Here is a 16,012-nt window from a genome sequence, read left to right as displayed (position 1 = left end):
GCCTGGCACAGTTCAAATGCCATCTACAAATTTGCTGATGTTGCTAGCAAGAATCTCAGATGCTGATGAGGCATACAGGAGCGAGATAGATCAGCTGATTGAGTGGGGTTACAACATCAGAAAAAGTTGTAATGGGTTGCAAACTTATCCTGCTACATTGAGGATATACCAAAGGACCCTGTCACCCAAGACATGTTCTCTTTATTACTGCATCAGAAATGTGTCTTCAGGAGTCTGAAGACATTATGTTTTAGGAACAGCTTCTTCCCCAGACAAATGAGCCACCCCATGAACTTTACCTCTATTTTTGCTATATATATTTAATGTACGGTAGTATTTGTATGCATTGTTTAATGGATTGCATGATACTGCTGCTGCAATGAAAAGAATTCACAGTATGTCAGTGATATTAAACCCAAGGTAGTCATTACAGGATCAGTGAGATCAATCGATACCTGGACTTTAGGCAACACTACAGTGGTAGCAAAATTTTCCCTGCAATTGCAGACTTAAGAGAAAGTGGAAGAAGTGTTCTGTCCTTAAGTATAGGATTTGGGTATCTTCAGTAACAACAGCGAGCAGCAAACTCTGAGATGTGACAAGGATCTAAACCTGGGAGTGGGAGAGTGAAACCACTTTTCACCTCCATTGCAAATTAGTCCAACATTTGCAAGCTTTACCCAAAGCCATGAAAGTTCACAAATGTTAGAGAGGACAATCTTGGCAAAGGCTAGCCTGTGCGATGACTTCTGCACAGAGGGGAAGAGGAGCTAAGAGTGTGAATTACCCAGAATTTCTGCTGGAAAGATATTGGCTGGAGATATTCTGTACTTAATCTCATGTATTTATCTACCATGGGTGTGATCCCACTCACTCAATCCAGGGAGGGATATGTTGGGTGCACAAGATCCCCACTTGAAATCAATTTGGAGTTTAGAGAACTGAAAAGGAAGAGTCTGTCTTTAAGTGTGAGCTTTAAGTGTAGGCGGCAAGACCTTGGAATAGCTTTGCAAAGAATGCCAGCTAAGGTTGGGCTCTAATGCAAAGGGAAGCTGCATTAGTAATGAATGTGAATTTGCTGCCTCCTACAATTAACAATGATTATGTATTCTAATAATCTGGACAGCAAATTGCAGGCTGTAACAGAACAGACATCTGAGGTGTTATGGAACTCTGGAAATACAATAAACGGTGGAGACAACTGTAGCAGCCTTTAGGAGACAAACTGGAAAAACTGGTAGACTGTAATATAATAAGCTTCACTTAAGCTACATTTGGAGTATTGTGTGCAGTTCTGGTTGTCCCAGTACAGAAAGTCTGTGGAGGCTTTGGAAAAGTTGTAGAGGAGGTTACTAGGATGCTGTCTGGACTGGAGTGTACTTGTTACAAGGAGAGGACAAACAAACTTGAATTTCACTCTCTGGAGCCTTAAAAACTGAGAGGTAGCCTGATAGAAGTATACAACATTATGAAAGGTACATAGGGCCAATAGACAGTTTTCCTCCCACAGCAGAAATATCTAATACTAGAGAGCACAGATTTAAGGCAAGTGAGGAAAGGTTAAAGGAGATTTGCAAAACAAGTTTTGTTTTCTTGTTTTTAAAATAATAGTGGTAGGTACGTGAAATGCACTGCTAGTGTAGATTATGGAACCAGCTATCAGAGCAACATTTGAGGCATTTAGACAGACACATCAATATGAATGGAAGGATACAGACCATGTGCAAGCTAATGGAATGAGTTTAGATTGGTAAAGGTTGAATACTCATCTGAAATGCTTGGGGATGAAAATGTTTTGGATTTCAGAATATATAATGAGATAATTTAGGATTGCCATTATTTCCTACTCTGAATTTATGTGCTACTGGTAAGCAGTCTTTGTCTTAACTTGTTCATCACATAGATTATATACCATTAACAAAATGAAAATATAATGCATGCAGGGTAATAAAAGCAGCATAGAGCACCAGGAAAATAACCAAATCAGCTGTTAAACAAGCAACAGCAGGCTTTCAGAATCCACCTGTAACACTGTGTTTTGATTAAAAGGTTACAGTATACTGTATTTGCATTTTACTTTTAAAAAGTTTTTTGCAAGGTATAAAAACAATGAGCATTGTAGAGTTGCTCTGGTGTTAGATTTTCATCAGCGAGAATCTCACCAAACTCAGTTTCTCTGCTGCTTCATGACCAGCAGATGATTTATCTTTACAAGTTTTCAAATCTTTAAAAATTGAATGTCGTGTCTTTTCTTAAATTTCTGCAAGCAGCCTTCTCAATATTTACAATTGCTTTCATTTTCAGTTGGTTGTAATAGATCTTTGTCTGTGTCACGATCAGCATACCGTTAAGCGACATACTGACGACATTCACTCCAGTGCTGACGAATCTACCATTTCAATACACAATCGAGATCTCCATTTCTCACTTCATGTGGTGTTTTTCTCTTTTTCATTAACTTCTGTTCATTACTCATGTGAGACCACTTCTCAAAACGTCTGATGCTCAGAGATCTGGGAAGGTCTTGTGGAATTTTCCAATTGTGACATCATGTCAGTTCTCAAGAAGAAATTTGGGGTTTTCCAATTTTAGAATTTTGGGTGAGGGGTATTCAACCTGCATTATGATCAGCAGAGATATGTTGGGCTAAGTGCTATTATTCTATCTATGTTTGTGACTGATAAAAATTAATGGAGTGTATAATAAATAAATTCTGATACAGGAGCAATACATTCTGTAAAGCAAGAGAACAATACAAATTTCATGGAGAAGAAACAAAGCAAATTCAATTGAAAGGGTGGCAATCAAACCAGTGACCAAGAGAAGGGTCAGCTGCCTCAACAGCTATCGCCCAATGGCACTTACATCTACTGGGATTAAATGCTCTAAGAGGTTGGTTATGACTAGAATCAACTCCCACCTAAGCAAGGGCCTTTCCCACTGCAATTATCTTATTGCCACAATTGGTCTACAGCAGATGCAATCTCACTGGCTCTCCATTTGGTCTTGGATCACCCAGACAACAGTAATACTTAATCAGGTTGCTGTTTACTGGCAAATACAGCTCAGCATCCAACACAATCATACCAACAGTAAAAAACAAAAACTCCAAATCCTCAGTCTCTGTGCCTCCTTCTGCAACTGGATCCTTGACGTCCTTACCGCACGACCACAGCCTATATGGATCAGAAATAATATCTCCTCGCTGACAATCAACACTGGCACATCTCAAGTTTGGGTGCTTAGCCCACTGCTCTACTACAACATAGCTCTGGCTAGGCACACAAAACAAAACAGATGGAAGCTTAACATCCAAGGATACACACTGTATTCCAAGGACACACAGGTAGGCAGATAGGGTGGTGTGGCTCAGTTGGTAAACAGATGAAATCAAATCCTTAAGAGGTGACAGTAAAATGTACAAACCTTGTGGGAAGAGTTAAGAGACTGCAAGGGTAAAAATAAACAAATAGGAGTTATAAACAGGCCTCTGATCAGTCATCAGGATGTGGGGTACAAATTACGATGGAGATAGAAAAGTTATGTAACCTTTAGATGCTAAATTCAGAGGTATTACAGTGGAGTAAAGGGAAATAAAAGAGGAGTGGTCAGACTGGATTGGAAGGGACACTAGCAAAACAGCAATAGCTGGAGTTCCTGCGACAAATTTTGAAGGTGCAGGAAAGATTCACCCCAAAGTAGTACTTGAATGAGAGGATGAGGCAAGCGTGGCTTACAAGAAGAGAACAGCATAAAAGAAGAGAGGGCATATAATACAGGGAAAAATTAGAGGGAAGCTTTTAAGCACAAACGGAAGGCAATTTAAAAAATGATATATGAAGATATGATGGTCCATAATATAAAAGAGGATAAAAGTATTTTTCCAGATACGTAAAGAGCAAAAGAGAAGAAATTGTGATAGCATTAGTAGTGATCTTTCAAAAACTATTAGATTCTGGAGGGCTGAAAAATTGCAAATATGTTCCACTCATTAAAGGAGGGAGGCAAAAGGCAAGAATTATATATTTAATGAGATACAGTGCAGAACAGGTCCTTAGGTCCTTTCAGTCATGGCACCCAGCAACCCTCGATTTAACCCTAGCCTAATCACAGGACAACTTACAATGATGAATTGACCTACCAATCAGTATGTCTTTGGACAGTGGGAGGAAAGCAGAGTACCCAGAGAAGACCCATCAGGAGAACAAACAAAACTTCTCACAAACAGCAGAGGGAGTGGGACCTGGGTCACTGGTGCTGTAAAGCTTTGCACTAACCAATATACTATTGTGCCACCCCATCATAGGCCAGTTAGCCTAACTAACATGTTGAGTCCATTATAAGGATGAGGTTTCAGAGTACTTGGAGGCATATGAAGAATGGTTTTTCTTAAGGGGAAATCTTGCCAGACAAATCTGTTGGAATTCATTGTGGAAAAATAAAAACAGGCAGGATAGACCAAGAGTCAGTAATGTTGCTGACTTGGATTTCAGAAGGCTTTTGACAAGGTGTCACACATGAAACTGCTAAACAAATTTAGAACCCATGGTAGTATAGCACACAGACTAACATGAATAGAAAATTGGCTGACTAGCCGGAGACAGTGTGGGAATAAATGAAGCCTTTTCTGGTTAGCTGCCAGTGAATAGAGGTGTTTTGTAGGCATCCATTTTGAGACCACTTCTTTTCACAATACACATCAGTAGCTTGGATGATAGACTTGATACCTTTGTGACCAAGATTGCGAATGATAGAAAGATAGATAAAGGACAGGATGTAAAGCTAAGGCTTTATGAGGCATTGTTCAGACTGTTTGTAGAGTATTATGACCCCTATCCAAGGAAGAGTCCCCTATCTAAGGGAGGATGTTCTGTCACTAGAAAGGCTCCAGAGGTTCACAAGAATTATCCTGGGAATGAACGGGTTAACTTATGAGGAGGCTTTTGATGACTCTGGGCCTGCACTCACTGGAGTTTAGAAGAATGAGGGGGAATCTCATTGAAACCCATTGAATACTGAAAGGCTAGATAGAGTAGATGTGGAGAGGATGTTTCATATAGTGGGGATCTCCAAGAACAGAGGGCACAATCTTAGTACAGAAGGAAAAGCTTTTAGAACAGAGACGAGGAAGGATTTCTTTAGCCAGGGGATGGTGTATCTGCAGAATTCAATGCCACAGATGGCTGTGGAGACCAACTCATTGGAGATTGAATGGCTTCTTGGTTAGTAATGGTATCAGAGGTTACAGGAAGAAGGAAGAAGAATAAGATTGAGTGATAGCAAATCAGCTATGATGGAATGGTGGAGTAGACTTGACGGGGCAAATGGCTTAATTCTGTTCTTGAGTTTTTATGGACTAGAAGTCTTATGGACTAATAAGAAATAGAATAAGATTCTGATTTAACTTTGTGGCATGGTTCAATTACTGCTGAGTTCAAAATCTCATATTTTGATACAACATAGAAGTGAACCATGAGGCTCTTTGAGTCACTGCCATCTCTTACAGCAATCCCATTCACCAAACTTAATTGCCTGCAACTTATTGACCACCCAATTCTCCTACCACCCATCTCATATAAGGGATAATTTACAGTAGCCACTTAACTACCCACTGGCACATCGTCTTGATGTGGGAGGAAAGCTGAGCACACGGAGCAAACACATACATTCAGGAAGAATGTGTAAACTCATAGCCACAGCTGACACCCTGAGGCTGATGACTGAATAGTAGAACTAACTCAAAGGGCTTCCTCCCAGTTCAAATATTAAAATCAATCCATTGCTCCAATCAATACCTTCAAGTGATCCTTCGACTAACACCATAAATTATTTATTTCATTACTTTACGGCTCTTTGTTGACTTTGTGGTCTATTTTGGGACCTGTATAAACACCATATCATATTTTGTTTGTTTGTATAAAAATGCACTTCACATTCGCACAACACAATTTGTTTAACCTGCAGTTAACTATTTTGGGATATTCAAATGTATATTTCTAACATAATTGTAATATATTAACGTGTGGTTTAGTTCAAGCGATCTTCTAGTAAATAGTTAAAATGCCTATGGCAAAACATTTGAAGCAATTTCCAGAAATACAATTCCCCTTGATAGTTTGACATCAAAGCTGTGAATCAACAAGTAGGTACAAAAAAAGTTCCAAACCAGTGAAATTTAATCTTCTTGTTAACAGTAGTCTACTGTTTCATGCTTCACACACTGAAATTTGTCTCAGTACTGAGATTTCAGTTCAAGAAATATTTTAAAATCTTATGAAAGCCCATATGTGAGCACAGCACGGTATGGAACCCATACTCCCCTCCAAGGCTGTGTCTACACATTTCACTGCATTAGTTAAAGCAGCCAACATGATCAAAGAATCTATTCACTGCAGGCATTATCTCTTTTGCCTCCTCCCGTTGGGCAGGAAATATACAAGTCTGAAAGCACGTACCACCAGGCTCAAGCATCACCTCTATCCTGTTGCTGCAAGACTATTTTATGGACCACCAGTATGATAAGATGGACTCTCGACCTCCAGTCTACCCTGGTATGGGCTTGCACCTCATTGTCTGCCTCCATTGCACTTTCTGTAAATATAACTCTTTATTCTGCATTCTGTGACCTTTCTTTGTACCACCTCAATGTACAGATGACATGCAAAACAAGGTTTTCCATGGTACCTCTGTACATATTAAAATGATTTATTATTTTCACATGTTGAATGTTTAGAAGTTCATTATCAATGCACATACATGTCACCATTACAACCCTGAGATTTAGTTTCCTGTGGGCCTACTCAATATATCAGCGAACGACCACACCAATGGGGCAGACAACCACTGCGCAAAAGGCAACAAACTGTGCAAATACAAAAAGAAAAATAACGATTAATAAATAAGCAATACATAGAGAACATGGGATGTAGAGTCCTTGAAAGCAAGTTCAAAGCTTGTGGGAACAGTTAAGTGATGGGGCAAGTGAATTTGAGTTCAGTTATTCCCTCTGGTTCAGGAACCTGATGTTAATGGGATAAAAGTTGTTCCTAAGCCTCGTGGTATGAGTCCCAAGGTTCCTGTACTTCTTCCCGATGGTAGCAGCAAGAGATCATGACCTGGGAGGTGACTACATGTGCATAATGTTTGATATTATGCACGTGATCATAATCGCTTTTAACTTCAGCCTTAGAAGATTCGGTTTGTGACTTTACCTTATCTTTGAGAATCTGTAACAGATTCTATGTTTTAATTTTCTGTGTTGAGAGTCTTCTGTTCTCCTAACACAGAAAAGAAGTCCACGTAGACAACATCCACTGCTTTTCCTTAGTCAACTGTCCTGGTAACCTCAAAAAACTCTAAGATTGGTTAGAAATGACCTACCATGCACAAAGTCATGTTGGCCCTGTCTGTCCAAATATTTATACATTCTATCAATTAGAAGACCTTACAATAATTTACCCTCTATTCCCTTCAGGCTCACCAGCCTGTAAATTTATGGCTTATTTTTAGACTCTTTCTTGAACAATATTAACAATGTTGCAACCCTCTGGACCTCACCCATGGCTAAGGACATTTTAAGTACATCTGCCAGGGCCCTTGCAATTTCCACACCAGCCTCTCACAAGGTCCAACGTGTCACCTGGTCTGTTCCTGGGGAGCTATCCACTCTAATTTTCCTCAAGACAGCAAGCACCTCCTCTTCTGCAATTCATAAATAGTCCAGGAACTCGTTACTGCTTTGTCTGAGTTCTGTAGATTCTGTGCCCATTCCCAAGTAAACACAGATGCAAAAATTCCATTTAGGATCTTCACCCCCCCCCCACCCATCTCTTTCAACTCCATGAATAGATGGCCACATTAATCTTCAAAGTGGACCAATTTTGTCCTTGCTATCCCTTTGTTCCTAATGTATCTGCAGAAGCCTTGGTATTCTCCTTCATCTTGTCTGCCACAGCAACCTTATGCCTTCTTTTTAACCTTCCTGATTATCCTCCAATGTACCTTTGTATTTCCTATATTCAAGTACCCATTTGTTTCCTAACTGCCTATACCTTTTATGCATCTTTACACACTGAAATGTGTCTCAGTACTGAGATTTCAGTTCAAGAAATATTTTAAAATCTTAAAAAGCCCATATGTGAACACAGCACATCATGGAACCCAGCCTCTCCTCCAAGGTCTGAATACCCCTCAAAACCAAAGTTCTCTAAACCTGTTAACCTTGCCTTTTTATTGTAACAGGAAAAAAGAAACATAGAACTCTCAAAATTTCACCCTTGTAGGTCTCCCACTTACTAAATATCTTTTGCCATAAAGCAAACTATCCCAGTCCACACCTGCCAGATCATTTCTGGTGCTATGAAAATTCTCTTCTCTTCGATTTAAAATCAAAGCTTGAGGACCAGTCATATCCTTCTAATTATCTTGAAACAAATTGAATAATGATCACTTGATCTGGTGTTCTCCTGCACACTTGTCTCACTTGCCCTGTCTTGTTCCCCAACAGGAGATCTAGTATCACCCTCTCTCTAACTGGGACCTCTGCATATTGATTAAGGCAATGCTCCTGAATACATTTGCCAAACTCCATTCACCCTTATTTCCAGTAGGAGAGTTCCAGTCAATAGATGTAAATTTAAAATCACCTACTATCACGATCTTATTTTTCTTGAAACTGCCTGTTATCATTACAAATTTGCTCCTCTAAAACCTGCTGACTATTAGCTGGTCTATAATATAATCCCATGTTGATTTTCCACTTGGTATCAGGAGAATACACTAGATTTGATCTGATTTCTTACTGGCCTCCTAGCTTTCATTCATCTTCTAATCTGAAGCCTCACTGCCCACTGATCTTCACTCCTGCTTACCAACCTATTCAGATAACCCAGTTCTATCCCTCAGTTCCCACTGGTCTCTCATTTCCAAACCCTGGCTGCCAATGATCCCTTGGCCAGGTAGCCCAGCTATGAATGGTTGGCTTAAAGCCCTAGCTCCACACTATAGACTCAATGAATGGATTACAAATCACGTGCCACACACAAATTGCTAGAGGAATTGGCTGAGGCAGCATCAAAAGAAATAAATAAACAGTTGATGTTTCAAGCCAAGCAAAAACCATGTCCTGGGAAGACAACCCAGCAATCCCAATAGCAATCTATAAACCTATTAAACTCTTCACAATGGTATAATTGTCTGCCAAGCAGCATCCACATTACTGTCAACTTCCATTTGATGTCACTGCACATCTCCCGTGGCTTCCCTGCATGAAACTGAATTGCAGATGCTGAAACAGAAATACTAGGAACAGCAACTTTCTGAGCACTCACACCACTTTCTCTTTTTAATTCAGATTTCCACAGGGGGATTCCACCCAAGTCATATTTTTTTTTTTAAACAAAAATGTGTTTGTACTTGATACGAGTTACCAGACTGATGCACCATCAATAACTCTTGGAGACGTGAGACGAGATATAGGCTTTTATTGGCTGGAAGAAAGAACAAGCAGCAATTGACCACCACACTACATCCTGGAGACTGAGGCCGGGGCTGTGTCTCCAATCGCCTTTATACCGGGGTCTGTGGGAGGAGCCACAGGAGCAGTGGGGGGGGGGGGGCGTGTCCAGACAGGTATATGTAATTCACCACACAGACTCAAATGGTAACTGATCACAAATTGCATCTGAATTTCCAATAGCACTCTATCAGTGCCTTAAAATGTTGCCCTACTCATTTCTGGAGCAATCCATTTTAGTGGTGTGTTAAGGGAGTATTAAAGTGACTTGGAAACTTTAACCTCCACATCAAAATAAGAAAGAAAAAAAAGAGTAAACCGAAAGGCCAGTCAAGTCTGTCCCACCATTCAATATGTTGATGGCTGACCTACACTGGCCTCATGTCCTCATAGATCTCAATTCCCCAATTTTCTTTAAAGCTCTACAACGCTAGCTTAATATACCACCTTTGACGGGGCAGTCTGGCAGTGGAGCACTCTTTCAGTACTGCACTGGGCATTTCCTTCAGTGATTTTGAATACACACATTTCTGACTCAGAGCCGAGAATACTACCACTGAGAGTTGACTTTTACCCATCTGTGCATTTTCCCCATCAGGCAAGTGAGAGGCGGAGAAGGAATTCTTACCCGAGGTATCTCAACATTTAAAACTCTGCTTCCTCGTGACTCAGAGAGCAATCTGTCTGCACTCTGATCATCCTTTGAAGTATGCGATATCTCACGAAGTGTGAATACATTGGCAGGTTTTGTTCCTGAAGAAAGCATTAAAAAAACAAAACCTCTCAGCCCCTGTCCAGTCGCTTTTCTCTTACAGAAAATATCTGAACTAGAAATAAGGAAAATTAAAATAAAGGTGACCCAAATCTGCTCAATCTCGTCTCCTTAAAACACCCCAACAAGGCTGTGTCGCATGTAGGGTACCTATGCAAGCATATCTCAGACAATTCGCAATTAAAAACATTCTTCTACACAACATAATCCCAACTGTCTCCTGCCCTACCAAGTAATAAATTCCTCAGAATCAGTGCAGCCACTGCAAAGTCCCTTTAGTTCAAGATATTGGCATAAGAAACTTAAATCAATAATTCCCCTACTACCAGTGTACAAGCAGAGACCACGCCTATTGACAGCACAAACCTAATTACGCTCAATAGTTTTCAACCGCCTGTAATTGATGAACAGCAGGCTAACACAATAAGACCCTTCTATGTTATACTATTAAATATTTGGACGATCTTTAATCAGTAATGCGACTCACCTTGAACGTCTAAACTTAAGAACGGTCCAGAGCACAATTCACAGGTCTCCTCCCTCCATTCCTTATTGCTCCTCTGCAAGACCCTCTTACAAGTGTCTCGATAGTTTCATTCATTACTTCCTAAACAGTTTTTGCAGCAACAGCTCTCTCAGGACGCTGACGGCTCGATCACGTGAGATTCTGAACAGCCTATCAGGTCCCAGGTCTGCACAGCATCGTGCAGAGACCGTTCTTTAAGCCGGGCGTTTGTGTTGTATTGCTGATCAAATCCTTTTTGATACCTCCCAGCAGACGTTGATAAATTCACATTGAAAACCGCTGCTCGTTATGTGTCTGTTTACTTAATATCAATTCAAAGCAAATTACTTCACGAACGTCACTAAGCATCCACCATCCCATTCTGTCGGTTTAAAGTCTTCTGTCAGTTCCGATTTCTTAATCACAACGACACTGTTTAGAAAAATCACTGGCGTAGCGTATGTTTCTCAGTACCATTATTATTTTATTCCCAGCCCCTGATTCATTCCACTCCAGTCACCAGTTCTGATGGAAAATGATTGACTCTTAAACCCTTCCTCAGTTTAGAGGCAATTAGACATGGGTAAAGTGATGTCTGTGATGTGAGTAATAGTTTCTGAGGGGAGTTGAGTTAACACGGGGAGAATACAATTGTATTAACTAGGGACGGTTGAAAGTTGAAGGTCAGAACTTTTGGGTCTGAAGGGCCTGATTTTTGAGCTGTGTCCTTCTGTGACTTATGCTTAGCTGAGGATTGAATGAAGCATATCGCGTTCTTGCAGATAGATCAGGCAGCTTCTGTGAAGACTGCCTGACCCACTCCACTGAATTTTCCCCAGCAGTTTATTCTTTGCAGCAGATTTCAGGCTCTGCATTACATAAGAAATAGGAGCCATTGAATAAGGTCATGAATGATCTGCCCATGGACTTATCTCCACCTACCTGTCTTTTCCCCATAACCCTTGACTCTCCTACTGTGCAAAACTGCAGTCTTTGGTTCTCTGCCTTTCCATGATTGGGACTGCTTTGATCCTCTAATTTTCAGGTAGACTCTCTTCTTCAGGATTTGCATTCCTGAGTTTGAAGTTATATACTGTTGCATGTGAGAAATGAGTACTGCAGACTGGAGCTGTGCTGGGGCCAACAGAAAGCTGGTTTCTAAGATGCTCCCAGTTCATAGTTTTGGCATGGTTACAGATAGTAACTGTGAGAAATTTCAGAAGTTGCACTAGAGGCATGTGTGACATCCAAATGTAACAATAATGAGCTCAACTGAACTAGATGTGACAGGTCAGAGATGAGAGAGGCTATCCCAAATCTATTTTGGATGATCAGCTATTATGACAAGGTGGAGGTGAAGAAACCCTAGTGTTAACCTGCTGAATCCCACTGGGAAAATTATCACAGTGAGCCTCCTGTAACCCCACTTATGTACAAGTACAACAGACAGCAAATATAGGAAAGGTGTAGAAAGCAGCACCAGTTGTTCCACCTTTCCTACCTCAGTAAAATATTCAATTCTCGCAGCCAAGTGAGATTATGGAGAATCCTGCTCTCAGGAGGCTAAAAAAATTTGGCATGTCTCTGTTGATCCTTACCAATATTTGTCAATGCACTGTGGAAAGCAATCTATCTAGAGGCGTAATGGCTTAGTATGGTAAAGGCCCTGCAATGGCTGCAGGGAACTGGAGAGAGTTGTGTACATTGCTTAGCACATCCCAGAAACCAGTCGACTCTTTCTATGCTTCTTGCTGCTTCAGTAAAGCAGGTAGCATGAAACAATGATACATTCTCTTTCCTGCCCTCTCCCATTGGCTATGAAAGATAAAAGCCTAAAATCATATACTAAAGGTATGAAGGACAGCTGCTATCCTGCTGTTATCAGACTTTTGAATGGGCCTCTTGTAAGATAAGATGGACTCCTGATCTCACAATTGACCTTGTTATGATCTTGCACTTTATTGTTTACCTGGACTTCACTCTCTCTGTGGATATTACTCTTTAGTCTGCATTGCTATACCTTCTTTTACCTCAGTGCATTACGTATTGATCTGATCTGTATGAACAATATGCGAGATATGCTTTCACTGTATCTTTGTACATTTGACAATCATCAACCAATACCAATGCTAGTTTTTCTGACACTCCATCAGTTACCAACAAACTGTTTCTTTCCCCTTCTCCACCCAGTATATCTGCCCATCATCCACACAATCTTCCAATTGGTTCTCCTCCTCCCCACTGATCCACTCTGCCCTCCTCACTTCCATCACTCGATTCCATGCTTCACTTCCTCTTCTGTAAGATTCCCTCGTCTTTATCCCTTTGTTGCCTCCACTTATTACCTCCCATCTTGTATCAGTAGTTCCATTCTTCCCTCCTCCATCTACCTATCTCCATTTCTCACCTAGATCTACCTATCATTTGGTAGCTGTTTCTCCACCTCTTCCCTCCATCTTTTTAAACAAGCTATCTCCCTTTTCAGTCCAAATGAAGATTTGACATGACATATTAACAGTCTTTTTCCCTACAGAGCTGTTGTCTGACACAATGAGTTCCTCCAGCATCATCTGTGTTGTAAGCTCCTGTGCTTTGTCCCAACATCCCTGTTATTAATGCTCTGATTATACACAATGGTTTTAGTAAATGGGCTAGTTTTTCCAATAAGCCTTCTTCCATAACAGTGCTGCACACCAAGTTCCATCTGTGAAAAGAGAAGTGCACACAGATTTATCATGGATGTCCAGCTCCTAAACCCCATCAAGAAGGCCTTAAAGCTCTCTACTTCTTTCTACACAACAGACTGGACATCCATTGTGAAAATGAGGCAGTCAGGGTCAGAGAATTGAAAGTTTGTGAGGCGATCAAGAGGCCAGGGAATTGAAAGTCAAAGTATACATGAATTCATTACAGAATGATTCAATTCAATTCAATTCACATTTAGTTGTCATTCAACCAACGATGAATACAGCCAAATGAACAGTGTTACTCCAGGGTCAAGGTGTAAAACAGAGTACCAACAGTCACACTCAGCACAAAGCAGACAAAGCACATACAAGATAGCAAGAAGAAGTGGTATCACAATCATGCAATTAAAAAGTCTAAACTCATGCCATCGATTTACAATCAACCACAATGGAGCTAGTCTTCTACCGAGTGAACACTGGGGGAACAGCACTGACACCAGCCTCTATGCTGTGCCACACCGCGCCCCTCGCCCCACCCCTGGCGGAGCGCACCTACTCTGATGCCTCTCTCAGGAAACACCACAGCTTGAGGCCTGGACCTCTCTGAGCGAGCACTGGCAGGGGTGGCACCAACTCCAACATGGATCCTGCAGTGAAGGGCACTGGCTCAGAATGCCTGTCTCCTGGCGAGACAGTAAAACAGGCAACGCCGCTGCTTTGAGGCTCTGAGTCCGTAGAGTGCTACCAAAACCTGCGGTCGACCACACCAGAGCTTGTCTTCGGCTGAGCGAACACGGGGCAATACAAACTGCAGCCTGGACACTGTGTCACATCGCCCCAGGTAGATCGCATCAGTTTCAACACCTCCCTCCTGGCAGCTATTGACAGGCGACAGCATCTCTACAACCGAGGCCATGCAGCTCCCCACCATCCACCCCTGCTCTCAGCCAATAAATCAATGAATTGACCTTGCAGCATTCTATACTAACAATGTCCAAAAGGGTCATGCAATCACAAGAAAAGCGATCAAGTTGATCACTCGCTATCAGACTGTAAGCCTCCACTGACTCAAGCAGCAGTACATTGCAAATCTCCTTCATTTTCTCCGCCAGCGAACGACTAGCTGATGGTGTAGACCTGCAGTACTGTATAGCAGGATCTTGCGATCATTAAAAATATATTTAAATAGGGTAGTAGCTCCGTTTGTTGACCCCATTGAAGCCCTCTGTGACTGAGCAGGCTGTCATCTTACCAGAAGGAGCAAAGCCCTTGCAGCTCAAGTTCATTGTAGGAATTATTTTTTGTTGGCTTCTGAGATGAGGAGAGGTAATTTAATATTCCCACCTATTGTCTCTTAGAAGTTTACAGCTGGAGAATTCTGGAACTTCTGCACACTTCTGAAAGTTCTCACATAGTGATTTAGTTCTTGAACCAACCTGCACATCGCTCATCACCAGCTCTGTATAGTGACATTACGCACAAAATACTAGAGGAACTCAGCAGGTCAGGCAGCGTACATGGAAATGAAAAGGACAGAGAAGGAAGAGGAAAGACACCAGAATAAAAAAAGTTGGGGGGAGGGGAAAGGAAGCTTGGTGGAAGGTGATAAGTGAAGCTAGGTTGATGGGAAAGGTCAAGGGCTTGAGAAGAAGGAATCTAATAGGAGAGGAGAGTAGACCATGGGACAAAGGGAAAGAGGAGGGCAGCTAGGGGGAAGTGTTAGGCAGATGAGAGAGGTAAAAGATCAGAGTGGGGAATAGAGGAAGGGGGAGAGGAATGTTTTTTTTTACCAGATGCAGGAATGCCATTAAGTTGGAGGCTACCCAGACAGAATAAAAGGTGTAGCTCCTCCACCCTGAGGGTGGCCTCATCTTGGCACAAGAGGAGGCAGTGGACCAACATGTCAGAATGGGAATTATAATGTCTGGCAGACAGGAATTTACAGTGGTGGCAGATGGAGTGGAGGTGCTCAACGAAGCTGTCCCCCAATTTAAGACAGGTCTTACCAATGTAGAGGAAGAGCATCAGGAGCGCTGGACAACAATTCTTTCACTCTTTAAGGTGGCAGGAAGATGGGATGAGGTGGATATTCAGGAAATGAATGAGATGTCGGACAGGGCAGCATGAATGGTGAAGGAATGGTGAACAAATCTCCCCCTCAGCTTTTTGCATGGATGACTCCCTTCATGATATCGTTGTCCATTCGTCCTATCCACTATTTTCCTTCTCAGCACTTAATCCTGCTAATGGCCAAAGTGGTACACCTGCCTATTCACCTCCTTTCTGAGCGCCAGACAGTCCTTCCAAGTGAAGCAAAACTACGGATTTGCTGGGGTTGTCCATTGAGTCCAGTTCTCCCAATGCAGCCTCCTCTACATTGGTGAGAGGCATCATAAACTGAGGGACCACTTCATCGAGCTCCTCCACTTTACTGCCAAGAGCCCAGTTAACTTTTCTGGAACATGATTGTGGTTAAAAGTGGTGACAATGTTTGGCAGTACAAGGCTATATGACAAAACAACAGAGCAGCGGGG

At 41.6% G+C, this 16,012-nt stretch overlaps 1 long non-coding RNA gene across 1 annotated transcript in view; it reads right to left on the bottom strand.

Moving 5' to 3' along the window:
• Positions 1 to 10,976, bottom strand: part of LOC140739618 (uncharacterized) — a 31,760-nt gene extending 20,784 nt beyond the window's left edge. Inside the window, exon 1 of the long non-coding RNA XR_012101693.1 lies at positions 10,774 to 10,976. This is a non-coding gene — a long non-coding RNA (uncharacterized lncRNA). The remainder of the gene's footprint in view (positions 1 to 10,773) is intronic.
• Positions 10,977 to 16,012: the final 5,036 nt, after the last annotated feature.

The sequence above is a fragment of the Hemitrygon akajei genome, chromosome 15 (genome assembly GCF_048418815.1).
Source record: "Hemitrygon akajei chromosome 15, sHemAka1.3, whole genome shotgun sequence".
In the NCBI taxonomy this organism is placed as follows: domain Eukaryota; kingdom Metazoa; phylum Chordata; class Chondrichthyes; order Myliobatiformes; family Dasyatidae; genus Hemitrygon; species Hemitrygon akajei.
This window is presented reverse-complemented; position numbering and strand designations above follow the sequence as displayed.